We start from the raw sequence: 17,476 nt of genomic DNA, 5'->3' as shown, positions 1-17,476 counted from the left end.
TCAATTTAAGCTTATAGGACACTGGAGTCTATCTCTGTTGTACTCCTCACAGCTTTTCAGGGGGACATTTTGCTACATTTGTTATATTCACTCCAAGTTCTTTAGGTTTACAGAATGGGAGCATATACCAAGGAGCTAATGGAGCCAGTAAGTATCTACTGTGGAAACTCTTGACCAGTGTATTTTAGAGCATTTTTCCGGGACAATCTGCATCAGAATTACCTGGGAGGTTAGATAAGATCTGTTTCTCAGCCCTCCCCCCACCCCCCACCCCAGAGGCTAGGTTTCTGGAAGGGAACCTGGAATCTACATTGTAATCAGGCACCCTTAGTTGAATTTTTCTCGAGGAGCTTTCAAGGACCTGTCTAAATTTTTTCTTTTTAAGATTTTGTTTATTTATTCATGAGAGACACACACAGAGAGATAGAGGCAGAGACCCAGACAGAGGAGAAGCAGACTCTATGCAGGGAGCCCTATGTGGGACTCAATCCCGGGGCCTCCAGGATCACACCCTGGGTCTAAGGCAGGCACCAAACTGCTGAGCCACCTTGGGATCCCCTAAAATTTTAAGATATAATTTACATAGAGTTAAGCACACATATCTTAAGTGTATAGCTAGAATTTTTATGTTAAGTACTCACATTTCAACTTGTTTACACCTGTGTAGCAATCAAGATAGGAAATTGCCCTTGGAGTCTTCCTAGTGGTACCTGCTATTCTGACTATTACTGTGGGCTAGTTTTGCCTTTCTTGAACCTCATAGACACGGAATCAAACAGTATATGCTCTCTTGTGTCTGTTTTCCTTTCACTCACGTTATGTTTTTGCAATTAATCCATTTTAGGTGTAGCAGTAGTTCCTCTTTATTGCTGCTAGTATCCCATTGTGTGAATGTATCATTATTTATTTTATCAAAGATCACTTAGATTGTTTCTAATTTTTGGCTAATACGGATAAAGCTGCCACAAATATTCTTGTACTGGTCTTTTGGTGAACACAGGCACTCCTTTCTCTTGGTTTTGCCTGGGAGAGAAATCACTGTGGGCTTACGGTATGACTTTGAGAGGTAGGTAGATGGGAGTTTATATACAACCATGAACAAGAGATGCGGTGTTGGGCAGGATGTCAGCTGTCCCCTCCCAAAGGAAGAGAGTGCCATGGTGGGGAACTCAGTTGCTGATTCTAGTTCATGTGTTCTCAATAGGGGGTGTTGCCCCCAAAGCGGTGAAAATTGTTTCTTGAGGGGGGGTGCAGAGAGAGGTATATGAGAAAGACTTAGGGATACAAATCATTGTAATATCTGAGATATACTGATAGATAATAATGTCACAAGGAGAAGGGTGATTAGGGGAAAACACATCTGATAAGGCTCCTTAGGGAGTGATAATGAAAACAGCTTGAGCAACATTGGTCTAAACCTGGGTGGTCTCCAGCTTCAAAATCAGGAACCTCAGGGGATCACCTTGGTTTCTGGTCAAGGAGGTAAGTAAGGAATAAGCAAGGCTACTCAGGGATGCCCAAGGGAAAACACAGCTCTGCGTGTGTGTGTGTGTGTGTGTGTGTGTGTGTGTGTGTGTGTTGGGAGGGGTGGGGCTTGTAGGTATTGGGACACAATCATACAATCATACAGACTCTGAAAGGACTAGTCAATAAGCAGAGTCCATAGAACTCGTGCTCTAATCAATACAGGGGTCAACTGGCCCATGAGAGGAAAAGTTTATTTTATTAGCACCTTTTGTTGAGGGAGGAAGTGATGAATGTCTCCATCAGCCCTGCTGGGCGTCGTGTAAGATCAGATCTTGCTTGGAGGAAGCGCGGAACCACAATACAGCCGCCACACTCATGGCTTCCTCAGCACACCAGCACTCATTGTTCTCCTTTAACTCATGCGTGATGTTTCCGCCCCAGCAGGCTTTCCCTTGTGAGCAAATGGAAAGAAAGTAAAAAATCTGGAAAGAATGAATGCATCAAAGAGAGAGCAGACACCATGAATCAAGCCAGAGGGGAGATGCAAGTGGGCCCTGGACGCCAGCTGGGAAGAAGGGGGGCTTAACCTGTGTCCTCTGTCACCAGGTTCGCTTTCTCCTGAGGGGCATGTGGTCAACTGTGAGAGAGGGCTACGGGACAGCGTGACCCGCAAAGCCCAGGCACTGCCTGCAGCCCTGAATGACACACACCAGCTGTGTGGTACACTGGCTAAACCCACTCAGGAGCTGTGAGGCCCTAGCCAGTTCCATAGCCTTCCTCAAGCTTTTTGTGCCTGGGTCTCCTCAGGTGCAGAATGGGGGTGCTCATGACTTCCCTCCTGGTGGAGTTATGAGTTTGAAACTAGTGAATATATGTCAAGTGCTCGGGAACACAGCTTAGTGCTCAATCTCTCCTATGTGAGCCTTGATCTTTACTGTTATTTAGGGCGATTGATAACTGCCCTCAAGCTCTTCTCACACTAGGGAGGGTCCCACCCTCTGATCTCGCTCTTCCTTTCTCTCTCTATTTCTTTTCTTCCTTTCTCTCTTTCTTCCTCTCATTTATTCATTCATTTTATTTTTAAGCAATCTCTCCGCCCAATGTGGGGCTTGAATTCATGACTCCAAGATCAAGAGTTTCATGCTCTACCTACAGGCAGGCACCCCTAATTTTTTTTCTTTTAGATTTTTATTTAAAATTTTTAAAGATTTTATTTATTTATTTATTTATTTATTTTAAAGATAAGATTTTACTTATTTATTCATGAGAGACACACACACACACACAGAGGCAGAAACACAGGCAGAGGGAGAAGCAGGCTCCCTGCGGGGAGCCTGAAGTGGGACTCGATCTGGGGACTCCAGGATCATGTCCTGAGCCAAAGGCAGACACCCAACCGCTGAGCCACCAAGGCATCCCTAAAAAATTTTTTTTAAAGATGTGATCTCTACACCCAATGTGGGGCTTGAACTCATAATCCTGAAATCAAGGGCTGCGTGCTCTACTGAGCCAGCCAGGTATCCCCCTAATTTCTTATTTAACTAAAAGGTTGACAGGCGAGTAGGATTTTAATAGTGTTCGCCTGTTCCTCTCTAGACTTGAGGCAGGGATATTGCTGCCCCCTTGGGGTTGTCATTTCTTAATTGACTTGTTTCCTCCTTCCCACTTCTCTCCCACTCAGCAGCCTGGCTCCAGAAGGGGGAGGTGGTGATAACCACTGGCCTTGGGGTGGGGGCGGGGTATGTAGCCAAGAGGAAATTTTGATTGAGCCTGATGACTTATGAGTCATTGTACACTTGGCTCAGCAGGGTGAGGTCACAGCATAGACAGTCTAAGCTCAGGTCTGTTTAACCAAGATGGGGCTGTCTATCACGTGAGGGACACCCCAGGGCTGTGGAAGGAATCATGGGCTGTGCATACCACATTTTCTTCCTTTCCATGTTCTTTTGGTAAAAGGGATATGATGACAGCCGGGTTCGTGCAGATATAGGTAGGATTGGTTCATCTGGGGCTGGGTGGGTGTGATTTTCAGGGGCCCAGCTTATCTGTTCTGTGTCCAATTTCCCAGTGATCCTTCAGTCTTTCTATAAAGCCACTGGATGATTTGTTCCGAGCATCACAGGAAGTAGACTCCGTGAGACTGGTGCGCACAGGGCTTGCTGGGGAGTGCTCTCAAGATCGACACCTGTGGGGGGAGGGAAGGAAGCAGGATGGACACAGGGAAAAGTTGAACTTCGATGCGGTCATGGCAAAGGCTTCAGCCAATACCACAAGGAGCTCTGAGCTAGGATGGTCCTTCCTTTTTTATTATTTTTTCCTTTTGCGTCTGGTTTATTTCACTTAACAAAAGGTTTTCAAGGTTCATCCATGTTGTAGTATGTATCAAAATTTCATTCCTTTTTGTCTGAATAACATTCCATTTATGTATAGGCCACACTTAAAAAAGGTTTTAGGGGCACCTGGGTGACTCTGCCTTCAGCTCAGGTCATGATCCCAGGGTCCTGGGAGGGAGCCTGCTTCTCCCTCTCCCATTGCCCCTCCACCCCATTCCTTCTCTCAAATAGTTCAACTAAAAAGTTTTCAACATAGAGTATTATATGAATTTCAGTTGTACACTCTCATGGTTCAACAATTCTATACATTGCTCAGTGCTCATCATGATAAGTGTACTCTTTTTTGAGGGGTGGGGGGTAAGGGCAGAGAAGGAGGAGAGAGAGAATCTTAGATGGGCTCCACACCCAGTGCAGAGCTCCATGAGGGGCTCAGTCTCACAATCCTGAGATCATGACCTGAGCCAAAATCAAGTCAGAGGCTTAACCCACTGAGCCATCCGGGTACCTGGTAAGTGTACTATTTAATCCCCTTATTTCACCCATCCGCCCACCCACCTACCCTGGCAACCACCAGTCCTCTGTATTTAAGAATCTGGTTTTTGTCTGTCTCTTTTTTTCTCTTCTTAAATTTCACAGACGAGTGAAATCCTATGGTATTCGTCTTTGACTTATTACCCTTAGCATAATACCCTCTAGGTCCATCCATTTGTCACAAAGTTTGTTGTCACAAATGGCAAGATCTCATTCTTTTTTATGGCTGAGTCATATTCTGTTTTGCCATATATATATATATACACACACACACACACACACACATATATAAAATAATACAAATAAATATTTTATTTATATTTATATATTTATATTATTTATTTATATTTATATTATTATATATATATATTTCACATCTTTATCTGTTGCTCATCTCTCGGTGGATACTTGGGTTATTCCCATATCTTGGCTACTATAAATAATGCGGTAATAAACACAAGAGTGTATATATCGTTTCAAATTAGTGTTTTAGTTTGCTCTGGATAAATATCCAGGAGTGGCATTACGGGATCATATAGGATGGCTTAAAAACAGAGTTCAGGGAAGGCTCTAACCCCTGCATTGACCATTTGGTCACAGGCTGTGGTGGAAAGGGGAAGTGGCCCTGGGTGAGGCGGCCTCTTTATGTCAGGGCAAACCTTGAAGATGCAGCTGTGGGCGGCCAGCTGCCAACATTCCCCGCAGCAGGGGTAACGCAGGCCGCATCCTGACGGGAGAGCTGGGCCATGTACCTCAGCATCCTCCACACTGACGTGGGCGGTAGACCTTTCTGCCTTGTGCCACCCGTTCAGTTCCTTCCCATTCTCTAAGATGTGCAGTGGATAATGTCTAAGGATATAGATTTTGAAGTCTGGGAGACTCGTGTTCAAACCCTAGATCTGCTGTTCATTTGACAATATTTATAAAGTACGCTTCCCATACTGCTCAAGGCACCGAGCATACAGAAGTGCTAACATCCCTGCCTCTGGAATTTCTGTTCCATGGGTGTCAGGGGGACATAATTTAAAAGTATACATTTCAAGTATATGATATATATGATTATGATATATATTATCTATAATGTTGAGTGAAGTGGAAAAAAACTGAGTGTGGGGGTTTGGGAATGGTGGAAGGGCTGTTCTGTGTAGAGGCCATGGAAGACCTCCCTGAGGAGGTAGCACTTGAGCAGAGACCTTTAGAGGGGAAGGTGTGGCTGTGCAGTGGTGGGGGAGGGGAACTGCCGTGCAAAGGCCCTGTGGAAGGAGCAAGCGGGGAGTATTCAAGTGGGGGTGGGGGGGGGGAGGAAAGGGAGGAGGTATCTGGGGGGAGGGGGGCAGGAGCAGGAGAGAAAACCCAGACAGATCTGTAGGAAATATCACAGTAGGCCAATCCAGGGAGACAGAAAGGGTGCTGAGGCCCAGGGAGAGGGGAGACAGGAGTATGGCTGCAGGAAGCAGGACCTCTCTTTGAAAGGAGGAAAGCGCTCCAAAATTCACTGAGCGGATGGCTGCACAACTCTGTGAATGTGCTGTGATCCATACAATTGTCCATATTAAGTAACCCAGATATATGTGAATTAAATTCTGAAAAAGCTACTGTAACAATCAGAGAAGGGGCTGCCAGGAGGTCAGGTCATGCCGACCCTGCTGGCCCTCGTGCACATCTGCGCCCTCACTCCAATGGGAGCCCTACTCGGAGGCTCTAAGCAGGAAGAGCGAAGCAGTTGTAATTACGTTTGGAACATCCTCCCTGGCGCTGTGTTGAGAAGGGGCTGAGGGGTGCAGGTGTGGATGCAGGGAGGGAGGAAGGAACTTTGCAATGGTCCAGGTGGGTGGTGCTGGGGGCTGCGGGCAGGGCCTGGAAGCGAGAAGTGGGTGGCGGAACTTAGACACCCCTTGGTGGCGGAGCTGACAGGTGCCATAGGATGGCTGTGCATGGCTGCGTATGGGTCCGTGGAGAGAGGAGTCAGCTTTTTAGTCTTAACTGGTAGAGGGAAGTCACCACTTACCAGGATGAGGACAACCAGGGGGCGACATATTATGGGAGGAATCAGTTTGGTTTTGACTATGGTAAGGATTCAGAAGTCCAGTAGAGATGCTGCACAGGCAGCTGGGAGTGGGGCTGGAGATGAAATGTGGGGGTCGTCAGCATGGTTGCAGAACTTGGTCTTGAAACTCGTTGAGAACCTAGGGAGGAGTGAAGACCTAAGTCACAGACAAGGGTCTGAACCTTTGAGCCTCCGTCTCCCAAACCATGGAAGGTCTGCCCTGCACGGTTGTCGGGAGTGTTGGCAGATGCACGGCAGATAAAGTGCTCAGGAGACCAGCTCCCCTCCCGCCACTGCCTTTCTGATCTCGGAGTTCCTCAGGCAGACTTACTGTCTGCTCAGTGTCTTCGCCCTTTTCGTTTAGTTACTTTACGCAGCTCGGAGCTGAGCGTGGACTGTGAATCAGCCGCTCTGCTAGGAACATCAGCTACTTAAAGATCCTGGCTCGCACTATCTGCCCTCCGAGGGTGTATCTTCCAGCGGAGAAAACTGAAAACCGCATCAACCTAATGATAACCTATGTCAATCCCGTAGGGTGGTAACAGGCGCAACACTGGCCTGGGGGTAGGGAGAGGTTGGTTCAGACTGGAGAGATTTGTGAGGCCCTCACTGAGGGAGCAGAACATGAGCTGGAGCTTGAGAGTTGAAAAGGAACATGCCGGGGTAAAATAAATGGGCTATGTTGGGAGGTGGACAAATGGGGGTGGGATGGAGGGTAATCCTGGCAGATAGGGCAAGAGCAGAGCCACAGAAGTCCTTTGTGGGGAAAGCATGGCATTCAGGGGCCACCCAGATTGGCTTGAGTCAGACAGGGGCAGTTGGCAGAGGGCACTCCATCATACAGACCTGCACCCATGGGCGCACCCCGAGTCATCTGGTCACCTAGAACCGCTCCCCTCTGAACCCAGGCCTGGGGCCTTTTGCTTTTCTAACTCTTTACCCTATCAGCTCATCGGCTTCATGGAGACTGCCACTTTTTAAAAAGGATTTTATTTATTTATTCATGAGAGACACAGAGAGGCGGAGACACAGGCAGAGGGAGAAGCAGGCTTCCTGCAGGGAGCCCAATGTGGGACTCCATCCCAGGACCCCAGGATCATGACCTGAGCCACCCAGCGCCCCATTTTCTGCCTGGCTAATCATGACCTTCCAAGCACCTCTTGCGCCCCCCCCCCCCCCCCCCCCCCCGCTCCCCACCTCCATGTGATTCCTCCCCCTGCAGCCCATCTCTTGCTAGCATCTTCAACCAATTCGCCTCTTTGGCTTTCTACTCCTTGATCTTATCGACTCCCAGGCCTGGTCATTTCGACCACCTCTGTCCCTCCTATTTCAGGGCGCGGAGGTAGCTGGACAACATTTCCTTAACTGCATGTGGCGGCAGCGTCAACTCTGCTGTTGCCCATCTCAGTTGGGTCTTTAAGGGCGGTGGTCCACCCCTTGCATCCTTGGCCAGCTGAGTTGTCTTCCAGAGGCCACGGCAAACCTCTGTTCCTCGTGTCTGCTTGTTCTCAGCACAGAAAACAGGCTTTTGGGTGCACGCTCCCCCAGATGTCTGTCTTCCCCGAATACCAACCTTCTGCTTCTTGTTAGTTATCTACTGCCACACTCCAGGCTCTGTGGCTCGAGGCAACATTTGTTGTCTTATGGTTTGTGGACACCGGCTGTGGCTGTGGTTTAGTTGGCGCCTTTCCTTCAGGCCTTCTCGTAAAATTGCAATCAGGTGGCTGGAGCTGCAGTCCCCTCAGTGTTTGCCCGGAGGGAGGATGCTCTCTCTGAGGTCTCCCGCCCGGGGCCCCTACAGAGGGCTGCAGCTGCTCCCCCCCCCCCCGGGAGAAGCAATCTGGGGCAGAGCAAGACTAGAGGGCCCAGGACAGAGGCCGCAGTCTTTTTATAACCTGACATCACAAGTGGCAGCCGTCGCTTGCACAGCTTCCGTTTGTTGGGAGTGAGTCAACGAGTCCAGCCCCCGTGGGAGGGGAGGGGGTGACACAAGCAGTCACTGGGCAACTGTCTCAGAAGCTGCCGACGGCCACCTGCCCCCTCCTTTCCACCGTCCTACGTGTGGCCTGGGCTACTTCCCAACCTGGGCAAGCACCCCGTCTGCTCCATCCGGCTCTGGAGTCTCTCCCGTTGCTCCGTTGGCTTCTTCCCCCTCCACCAGAGGGCAGGTTCAGGAATCTCCTTCGTCCCCGTGACCTAGACCCCTGATCCTCCCCACTCTTGAGAACATGACCTTTCTCCCCTGCATTTGCTTCCGCCTCCGTGGCCCTCTCTGCTGAGGTCCCCCTAAGGCCAGCTGGCGGGGCCACCTTCCAGCCCCTTCTTGGCCCACACCTGCATACTTCCTGCTGGTCGCCCTCCTTGCGGGCGGCTGGGCCCCTGCCAGCTGCACCTTGTCAGCCCCTCTTTCCTCACTTACCCCCGAGTCTGAGGTGGTCCGGGCTTGGCTCCTGGAGCCCTACCCTGAGTGCTCCCAGCACCGCCGTGGCCCCACGACAACTGGCTGGGTGGTGGATCTTAGTGGCCCACCTGCCAGGTGAAGGAGGCCCCCTTCGTGGCTGTCTCACTCCGCGTCCATCTGCACAGAGCCCCATCCTCCTGAGCTGGCAGGGAATGAGTCTCAGAACTGTTAGGTCCACCCTTCCTCGCAGGGGGTGGGTCACCGGGCTCGCTCCTCCTGTGAGGCCCTTCTAGGCGAAGCCACTGCTCTTTGGCTGGGGCTGATGGTGGCTGAGATATTCCCTGGTCCAGCCACATGGTCCCTCCAGGTCCAGCACCCTCGCTGCTTGGGACAGACGGATCTTTGGCAAAGTGAGTGCCCCTGGGCCCAGGGTCCAGCCTTCCTAGTGACACTGGTCAGTCGCCCTCTCTGGAGGCTTGAGACACAGCAGCATCCAGACCCCAGCCCTCAGGGACCTGACATTTCCTCTCCTCTCAGCCCCAGGGTCCAATGTCTTCTCTCTCTCTCCTCTTTCTCTCTCTCTCTCTCTCTCTCAATCTCTCTCTCTCTCTCTCTGTCTTCTCTCTCCTCTCTCTCTCTTCTCTCTCTCAGCGCCCTCCCCAGGACACCAAGCACAGACAACCAGCGATGGCTTCTCCACCCTGCAAAAACATGTCAGGAAAGGGAGTCCTACAGGCCTGACCACCTGCTTGGAACACAGGCCATGGGAAAGTGCAGCAAACAAAACATACATTAATATTGTTTGGGGGGCACCTGGGGGGCCCAGTCAGCTCAGTGTCTGCCTCTAGCTCAGGTCATGATCCCAGCATCTTGGGTTGGAGGCCTGCATCGGGGAGCCTGCTCGGTGGGGAGTCAGCTTCCCCCTCCTGCTCATTCTCTCTTTCTCTGTCTCTCAAATAAAATATTTTTAAAAATATTGTTTGAGCGTCTGGCAGTGATTTCCGCAAATAACACTTTCTCCCAGCCGAGTGAGTCTGTAGGAGACGAGATGGAGATCAAGACATTCACTGTTACCTGTTATGGATAAAGCTGATTGGAGGCTGTGGGTTTAGGTTTGCTCCAAGTGGTTCAGTCTAAAGACCAACCTGCTGCAGCCCCAGGGGAGCCTCTCAGCGTGGGGCCAAGCAGATCCAGGGCTTGAACCCCCAGGGGCCAGGCCAGCTTGGTATCTTCCCCTGCTGACCCATCAGATAAGCCGCCCCCTCCCTGCCTCTGTAGTAGGAGAACCCCTCTCGTGAGGCCCACGGCCCCCTAACAACTATTTCTAAAGACAGCCCCCGCCCCACTGTGAGATCTGGACATCCAGACAAGGCCTCCCTCCTGGGCTCCGGGCCCGTATCCCTCCCCGTCTTACCCCCCTGGCCCACGGTAGCCACCAGGCCCCAGCCCCCGGCCTCGCCCTCTCCCTCCCCAGGAGGAGCCTGCCTACATTTCCAGCTGCTTACACCTTTTCCTGAAGATGCACCTACTGCGCCTTTCACACCCCCCTCCAGCAACACCTACTATCCAGAACCCTCTTCTTTGCACGGGAGGTTTATCTCTTTCCGCCCTCGCCCCTCCCCCAGCTGGCCGCCTGCCCGCCCAAGCCCCAGGTGTCCTACAACAGGAGGTTATCCTTCCCTGACACCACCTGTGCTCCCGGGGGCGGCCAGCTACCCTGCTGGTCTGCAGGGTCCGGCCGTGGGGGGAACCAGCTTAAAATCCTTGTCCGCGGCCCGGATGCCTAGTTCGATGTCTAGGGACTAGTAGGGGCTCTGTGAACACTGAGGCACCAAGGGCCTCCTGGCTGCTGTCTCCCGCTGGGCCCATCAGATTAGCCTGGTCAGACCCATGTCAGCGCCTCTCCCCTCCGTCCCGCTTCCCCATCCCCTTCACCTGGTGACCCTGTTGCAGCCGATTGGCTCAGAGCTCACAGGGAATTTGCTGGTGCTTTCCCTCTGGTGTGCTCAGCTGGAGGCAGGCAGAGCGTCCTGTCTCTGCAGGCAGTGAGTGGGCCCTGCCGGAGGAGGGCTGCTTTGTGCAACCTCAAGGCCTCCTACAAATCGGGCTGGCTCGCCTGCACTTCCTGTGCTCAGGGAGATTAGATACGGCCTCATCAACGCCGATTGTTTCTTCTTTGCTTAATATTTGAAACTACCGAGTACCAGTTGCCATCCTAGTGGGTGGCTCTCAGAAATCCCCTCTTCTCTGGTCTCTGACTTCTCGTGAGTTTCAAGAAACCAATCTGTTTGGAAAGAACCGGCACTTCGAAGTTCTTTGAATTGCTGAGAAGCCCTGGCAGGAAGTGACTTGGGATCTGGGTTGGCCCGGCCTGTCCGGCTCCCAGGGAGGTGGGGGTCCTGAGGGGCCGGGGCATCTGGGATGGGGTGGCTTCCGGGCCCCCTGTGGCCGGTCTGACGGATCCAGTCTGATGTGACATCAGAGGCAGGCCGGTGGGGCCTGGGGGGGTGCGCCCCACAGACAGGGGGGCCCTGATGGGGCCTCCTTTCAGCCTGGCCTGTGCTCATCTGTAAGTGGATCGGGGAAAGCGGGAAAGCTTGGAGAGTTGAAGGAGTCCTACACGCGCTCTCCAAGTAGAACACCCATTCTTTTTTCTTTTTCTTTCTTTTAAAAAAGATTTTATTTATTCCTGAGAGACACAGAGAGAGGCAGACACAGGCAGAGGGCGAGGCCCCTGATGGGGCCTGGATCCCTGACCCGGGGTCATGCCCTGGGCCGCCCAGGTGCCCGGGACCCCATCCTGGGAGGTGGGGGCCGGATGGGTTGTGGTGCAGACCCAGTGCCTTGGCCGCACCCACCGGGCTGGGTACAGCCGGGGCTTCTGCACTGCGTCTCCCAGTCCATTTAGCGGCGCTGGGAGGCGGGTTCTATCGTGATCCCCACTTTCCAGAAGAGAGGACGGGTGCAGAGAAACCAAGTAATTTTCACGAGCTCTCTCTCCCCTCACTCAGGGCCGAGGCAGCCTGACCGCAGAGCCCCTCAGCCTCCACCCCTCCTTGCCTATGAACCAGGGGCTCATGCTCCCCCTTGACAGGTTAGCAACCTGGAACCCAAAGAACTTAAGTCACTCCCCAGAACTTAAGTCTTAGGTCCCCCAAGCAGGAGGGACCCAGCTGAGGTCCCGTCTGTTCCGAGGCCTACGATGTCCTCTTACTGCATCCCGGAGGGAGAGTCCAAAAGTTCTCCTAAGTCTTCCTTTCACAAAAGAAAAAGCCTCCTCTTCCTCCTCCTCCTCCTCCCATTCCTGATTTCTGCTCCCCAGAGCAGAAAATTCAAAAATTTCAAATTCTTAAGACTTTTCTCCTGTTATTTCTAAATCAGGTGCCTACACGATTCTAGACTTCAGTTTTAGATATTTTCTGCTTACCGCCTCCGAAGATGAGGATTTCACTCTCCACCCACTGTAGATGCAGTTTGGGGCGAGTTCAATATTCTCTACTTACATCATCATGACTACGTGAAGGGTCGCAACCAAGCCATGTGATATACTCTAGAATATTTCATTTTCATTTAGCTTTTTTTCAATTCCCTGAAATTAACGTGTCATTTAGAAAAGTTTACTTGAGGATGGGATCCCTGGGTGGCGCAGCGGTTTGGCGCCTGCCTTTGGCCCAGGGCGCGATCCTGGAGACCCGGGATCGAATCCCACATCGGGCTCCCGGTGCATGGAGCCTGCTTCTCCCTCTGCCTGTGTCTCTGCCTCTCTCTCTCTCACTGTGTGCCTATCATAAATAAAAAAAAAAAAAAAAAAAAAAAAAAAAAAAAAAAAAAAAAAAAAAAAAAAAAAAAAAAAAAAAAAAGAAAAGAAAAGTTTACTTGAGGGATGCCTGGGTGGCTCAGTCAGTTAAGCGTCTGCCTTCAGCCCAGGTCATGATCCTGGGGTCCCAGGATTGAGCCCTCCCCCCCCCCCCGCTGGGCTCTACTGATTCCATTTTCCTCCTGCTCCAACCTAAGGAATGCTGCACAGAGGTTATTCTGGGACAACCTGTCTGTCTGTCCATCCCATTGGTAGAACCTTGCTGGTCTCTGAATACTTTGATGTTTGCAGCTTCCCTGTGAGGTTTGAAGGGCAAGTGTCTCCGACGGGTGAGAGCAGAGAGGGGAGAGAGGGGTTGGGTGTCCCCCACCCAGAAGCAAGCGGCCAGTGGGCCCAGAACTGGGCTTCTTTGCCTTAGCCAAGGGCTGTCGCCGGGAGGCCAGTGTCCCTGCAGGTTGGCACAGGTGGCCAGGTTGCTGCTGGCCAGGCAAACATCCCGAGTTCCAGACTTGGGGCTCCTGGGTGGCTCCATAAGGCGAGCATCTGACTCTTTGTTTCGGCTCAGCTCAGGATCTCAGGTCGGAGGATCGAGCTCCAGCTCAGGCTCCGAGCTCAGCAGGGAGCCTACTTCTCTCCCTCTCCCTCTGCCCCTCCCCGTGCTGGCTCGCTCGCTCTCCAATAAATCAGGAATGAATGAATGAGTGTTCCAGACTCCATGGAAGAGTGCTAGGAGGCAGAGATTGGATTTACACCTCCAACTTCTTTCATAAGTGGGAGACACAGTTGAACACTAGGCTTTGAGTCATATTTCCTGAGTCTGCCAATTAATAGTTATGCAATTCGGAGCTGATCGCATAATCTCTCTAAGCCTTAATTTCCTCGTTTGTAAAATAATGAAGAGTGCTATTTCATAGGATCACTGCAAAGATTAAGTGCCCCGATATTTTAAAAGGCATATCCTGAATGCTTAGTAAATGGTAAACGTTTTCATAATGAAGGTCTAAAATTTCTCAGGAGATAGCAATACTTTTACTATTTTACCCCAATTCTCTTGCAGTCTCAAGTTCCTGGTCCATGTTCGGATATTATGTGACAGCTGTGTAAATAGAATTTTTTTTTTTCTGTCAAAGAAGTATGTATTTCTTTTTCTTTTTCTTTAAATATTTTATTTATTTATTCATGAGACACAGAGAGAGAGAGACAGACAGACAGGCAGAGGGAGAAGCAGGTTCCACGCAGGGAGCCCAATGTGGGCCTCCATCCTGGGACCCGGGGGTCACCCCCTGAGCCCAAGGCAGACACTCAACCGCTGAGCCATAGGCGCCCCTGTATTCATTTATTTTTGCTGAAGTATAGTTTGACACAGAAGGTTACACTGGTTTCAGGTATACAACATAGTCATCCGACAAGTCTGTGAGGTCCCCTGCGTGGCACGTGGAGCTACCGTCTGTCACCACACGTCACAACCACACCATTAACCATATTCCTTATGTTATACTTTTGATCTCTGTGACTCACTTCATAACTGGAAGCCTGGACCTCCCACTCCCCATCACCCACTTTTGCCCACTCCCACCCCTTCCCCTCTGGCAAGTACCAGTTCTCTGTATTTATGAGCCTGTTTCTGCCCCTTTTTTTTTGAGGGGGGGTAGATTCCACATATAAGTGAAATCATTATTTGTCTCTCTGCCTTATTTCGTTTAACCTAACACTCTCTAGATTCCATCCGTGTTGTCATGAATGGCAAGATTTCATTTTTTTTTTTTCTGGCTCAGTAATATTTCAGTGCGTGTGTGTGTGTGTACATGGACCACATCTTCTTTATCCATCTGTCAATGGATACTTTGGTCGCTTCCAGAGTTGCTTAGTGTAAATAATGCTGTAATGAACATTGGGGCACATATGTTGTTTTGAACTAGTGTTTTCATTTTCTTGGGGTGAATATCCAGGAGCCGAATTCCTGGACCATATGGTGGTTGTATTTTAATTGTTTGAGGAATCTCCAAACAAATCATTCTTTCTTCAGAGACGGCACCAGTTTGCGTTCCCACGAACAGTTCCACGCACAAGGGTTCCTTTCCCTCCATGTCCTTGTCAACACTTATTTCTTGTGTCTGTTTAGTTCAGCCGTGTGACAGGCGTGAGATGGTATCTCATGGTAAAGTTTCAATGTGCACTTCCCTGCGGATTGCTGATGTGGAGCAGCTTTCCACGTGTCTGTTGGCTATGTCTTTGGAAAAATGTTGATTTGGGTCTTCTGCCCATTTTTTAAATTGAATTATTATTTTTGGTGTTGTGCAAGTTCTTTATATATTTCGGATATTAACATCTTATCGGATATGTCATTTGCAAATACCTCCTCCCATTTCGTAAGTTGCCTTTTTGTGTTTTTTTTTTTTTTTTGATGGTTTCCTTTGCTGTGTCAAAACTTTTTAGTTTGGTGTAGTCCCATTAGTTTACTTTTGCTTTTTGTTTCTCTTGCTGGGAGACCTATCTGAAACAAGTTGCTAAGGCCGATGCCCAAGAGATTACTGCCTATGTTTTCTTCTAGATTTATGGTTTCAGGTCTCACATTTAGGCCTTATTTAATTCATTTTATTTTTGGGTATGGTTTGAGAAAGTGGTTCAGTTTCATTTTTTTGCATATAGCTGTCCAGCTCTCCCAGCACCATAACATAGAAGTTTCTAAACGAGTAACTTATGCACCTTACTTGAGTGACATTTGGTAAGTGAGGTATGTTTGTCCTTCTTCAGTTCATCCCAGGCCACCCTCCAGGGACTGAGGGCATTCCTAGGCCAGGTGAGGTCAACTGACCAATACTAAAATAAATACCAGCCAGATGGCCCAACTCTTGCTCTGATTTTTGGCTTCTCATTTTTTTCTTTATTATCAATTGATACAAAGTTGTTGTTGGCAAGATTTTTCCTTGGGAGAATGAGTATCTGTACTTCATCTACTTCTCCCATATGCTTTATGCTGTTCTTTCAGTACTATTTTACCAGAACAGCTTGCACCCAGTACAGATAGACTGAATCAAGAAAGACGATAAAGTTTGAAATGAACTTTTGGAGAGAGAACTTCTAGTGCAGTGTATTTCAAACTGTAGGTGTTGACTCAGGAGAGGTTATGAATCCTTAGCGAAATCACCACTAGCACTTAAAAATAACCTGTATCACACTTAATAAGGAAAGCATTTTGTGTGTGTGAAATTTAATTATATATGTGAGTACATACATATATAAATTATATATACACACAAACATTCAGGTATGTATGTATCCAGGTGCTGATTTGCAATGTAAAATGTGTTTCTTACTAAGCATGACAGTTACAAAGGTTTGTAAAATGTGTCTTAATGATTTTCAGTTTTGTTTGCCTCTCTGATTTAAATCCTTCATCAGGTCTCTCTTCTAAATATTCTTAATCAAATTAAACAACCAACCAACCAACCAACCAACCAACCAACCAACCAACCAACCAGGGCTTGTGTTTTCTTGAGAATCTTCTGGGCACCCACTACATCAAGATTCTTAGGTAAAGAGCCTACAGCCTCTTCAAGGGAAACAACTGAACATTATATGAGTTAGAATAATTGAAACATTAAAAGGTAGAAGTAACATGTTCGGAAGGTAGAGTGATTTACTTTGGCCAGGTTATCAGGCTTTATACAGCCATTGGGCCCCAAAGGTCAGCAATCAGACTGGCAAGCAAGGTTTTGGAAGTATGCCATTTTGAGGACTAGTAAGTAAAAGTTTGGCTGGATCATATACTTTGATAGTTTTTAGAACATGTGCTTTAAAAGCAGTAACTTCCATTTTGCCACAATACCTTAATGCATTGGGATCCGTAAAGCACCTGTTAATTTAAAACATTTCACCATAAAACAAAAACATTTCAGCATAGAGTGGTAACTGTGTAAAGGCTCTATAAATTCACTCCAGGGATGGTCGGCTAGCAGTCCAAGCAAGAAGACAGTATTAGTCTCGAGTGACTACTAGAAGCTCTTCTGTTATCCATAGCTCAATAAATCCAGGAGGCTTTGCTAATTAGCTTCATGCCAAATGTGTTTCCATTGGTGCCACGGATGGCTAGCTAATAATCTTACTCAGTACTAGTATTCAAGATATGTGGATTGGCTAAAAACAAGTCTCTGTTAAATTAACAAGAACGAAATACTATGTAGCTTGTACTTCTGTAGACAGTTCCCAAGGCCTGACTGCTAAATGCACCTCTGTCCAGCCATTAGAGAATTCTGGTTGCATTTTGTTGACCAGAGTGAAAGATTTTGCCCCTAGTACTTGAGATAGATGCTACTATGTGCTACTGCTTGCTAACGTTTAATGTTTGTGAGACAAATGGAGTATGAGGCTTGCTTTCATATTAAGCAGATGCTGAATACCACTATCTGCTAGAGTCTGGGTGGTAAGTGACCAAACGGCTCTCAGTTTGAGAAAACTAACATGTCTTGAGTTACTCCCAAATAATGTCAATCATCCACACCTATTTAGCAAAGCAAGTTTATTTGATTACTTATTCCAGACAAGTGAGGCTTGTGTGTACAACTAAGAAATAAGACAATCCAAATAAAAGGCAGGAAATATTAATATGAACTACACCAACAGCTCTCTAGAAAGGAACAGCAGCTGCAGCGTTCGTTTTACAGAATACTGTGGAGTGATGTAGCACCATGTACCTCAAAGACCTAAGTACTTTATAAGGGAATTATGGGAGTCCTCGCTAAAATGCAGCAGTAGCTTAAAATTTGTAGCAAGTCTGATGATAAACGTCTGTTCAACTAACTTCAAATATAAAAGTTTATCAGAAAAATCCAGAAAAAAAAAAAAGAATTTGGTAAGAATCTGATCTTGTACAATTCTTT

The 17,476-nt window shown here is 48.6% G+C and overlaps 1 long non-coding RNA gene across 1 annotated transcript; it reads right to left on the bottom strand.

The window, feature by feature from the left end:
• Positions 1–1,704: 1,704 nt before the first annotated feature.
• On the bottom strand, positions 1,705–10,890 carry LOC102155693. Its single transcript, XR_005365238.1, has 4 exons — positions 10,715–10,890; positions 6,340–6,517; positions 3,388–3,652; positions 1,705–1,918 (listed from the first exon to the last, which is right to left on the bottom strand). It is a non-coding gene; the product is annotated as an uncharacterized LOC102155693 (long non-coding RNA).
• Positions 10,891–17,476: the final 6,586 nt, after the last annotated feature.

This window comes from Canis lupus, chromosome 10 (assembly GCF_011100685.1).
Source record: "Canis lupus familiaris isolate Mischka breed German Shepherd chromosome 10, alternate assembly UU_Cfam_GSD_1.0, whole genome shotgun sequence".
NCBI lineage: Eukaryota > Metazoa > Chordata > Mammalia > Carnivora > Canidae > Canis > Canis lupus.
This window is presented reverse-complemented; position numbering and strand designations above follow the sequence as displayed.